This window comes from Lytechinus pictus, chromosome 4, assembly GCF_037042905.1.
Source record: "Lytechinus pictus isolate F3 Inbred chromosome 4, Lp3.0, whole genome shotgun sequence".
Taxonomy (NCBI): Eukaryota; Metazoa; Echinodermata; class Echinoidea; order Temnopleuroida; family Toxopneustidae; genus Lytechinus; species Lytechinus pictus.
Genome location: NC_087248.1, coordinates 68,057 through 70,426, shown reverse-complemented (window position 1 = coordinate 70,426; position 2,370 = coordinate 68,057).

Below are 2,370 nucleotides of genomic sequence, written 5' to 3'. Positions count from 1 at the left end.
TTAACAATGGCAATTGAAAAAAACTTCGATTTGGAAATCAGTTTCTTATGTATTTTATTGTTTTATGAATTTCTTATGTATTTCTTTGTTTTTCAACCTTTTGTTTTTCTTTGTTTTTTTCACCAGATTTATTGCACAACCTTTTTGAAGCATAATTATGCTAAAATCAATTGCTTTCAGCTGTTTAAAGTAAAAATAATCATATCTTTATGAATAAGATGAAAAAACTCAATTTGCATTGACTTTGTACACAAAATCACGTTTTGGAACAATTTTTGGTCTGACATGCACGTACAAAATGTTGCGTAATTTCGTAACCGCGTACCCGGGCGTCGTAAATTTGGTCTCAAAAGATGCGCGAGACTTAAAAGTATAAACTCTGCGAGTGGCGTGGTCAAAAAAATTTGCGCGGCGGAAGGATCGCAGAAAATGTTGAGGGGGGGGTTGATTCAACCCCCCCCCCCCCCCCGGCCATTTTAGGGTTAAAGGGATGGTCCGGGCTGAACGTATTTATAGCTTAATAAATAGAGTAGATTTCACTGAGCAAAATGCCAAAAATTTCATCAAAATAATAAAATAACAAATAACAAAGTTATTGAATTTTAAAGTTTAGCAATATTTTGTGAAAACAGTCGTCATGAATATTCATTAGGTGGGCTAATGATGTCACATCCCCACTTGTTCTTTTGTATTTTATTATATGAAATTAGGTTTATTCAAATTTTTTCCTCCAACAACTAGAAAAATTGGATTGACAACTGAATTTAATAGTGAATTGGATATTTATTGCTGCAACTTATTTCATTATAAGGGAGACATATTATTCACACAAGTATGAAATAATGAAAAAAAATATGATTTTATGTATAAGAAAACGGAAAGTGGGGATGTGACATCATCAGCCCACCTAATGAATATTCATGACGACTGTTTTCACAAAATATTGTTAAACTTTAAACTTCAATAACTTTATTATTTGTTATCCGATTTTGATGAAATTTTCGGCATTTTGCTCAGTGAATTCTACTTTATGTATTAAGATATAAATATTTTCAGCCCGGACCATCCCTTTAAAGGAGTTTAGTTATAGTGACAGTACGTAACTTTAATCACAACAAGTCATGCAAATATACAGAACCAGGGATATAAGAGGTAATTCAGTAGAGGTAAGTCCCTGTTCAAACCATGCGACTGTATTTGCCCCCAGATTTTCATCTCACCGGAAGCATACTAACTTTAATACATCATTTAAACACGTTTACGATTGTGGTTCTGTTTATACTTCCCCAGAAACCTTGATTCTGGTCAAACAACATTTTGAAAATACATGTTTGTGAGTTAACGATCAGTGTTCTGAAACATCGTTTAAATGAAAGTAAACATGGACGCAACCATGTTTTGGACTATTAAATCACATATGAAAACGCTGATTCTGGCCTTAAAAATGGAAGCATAAACACGCCCTTAGACTGATATCGAATCGTTTCTGATGACTGTGTAACACACCATATGTTACGGTTGCATAAAAGTTACTATTATGGTATATTTGTCATCCGATGGTAACTGCCATGGTAACAATGCTCAACAGCCAATCAGAATCATGGATTTCATGAAAGAAACCACTAGATAACAAAGTTACTAACTTTTATGCACAGGTGCCCTGGTTGGTGCTCCAAAGCTGTTTGCATACATGTACACAAAACATGCATTTTAACAGGGAATCATTTTCTTGGTATTGCATCAAAATTCGACATTTTTCAAAGGGATGCTCCAGGCTGAAGATATTTTTATCTAAAAAAATGAAGTAAAATTCACAGAGCGAATTGCTGAAAATTTGCTCAAAATCGGATAACAAATAACGAAGTTATTGAATTTTTAAGATTTGTATTATTATTATGAAACAATTCTAGGCATGTCTTCATGAATATTCACTAGGTGGGCTGATGATGTCATATCCCCGCTTGTTCTTTTTGTATTTCATTATATGAAATTGGGTTTATTCAAAATTTTTCTACCAAGAACTATTTTTATTGGATTGACAATTGATGAAGTGCAGTAGTGGAGACACATCATTTACGAAAAAATGAAACAATGATTTCATGTAATAACATAAGAAAAAGGAGAGTGGGGATGTGACATCATCAGCTAGCCTAATGAATATTCATGAAGACATGCCCAGATCTGTTTCACCGGAATAATGCAAATCTTTAAAATTCAATATCTTCGTTATTTGTTATCTGATTTTGATGAAATTTTCAGCATTTTGCCCTGTGAATTTTACCCTATTTATATTTAGAAATAAATATTTTCAGTCCGGAGCATCCCTTAAAGACTGCTACATAAAAATTCTTTAAATTGACTTTTTTTTTT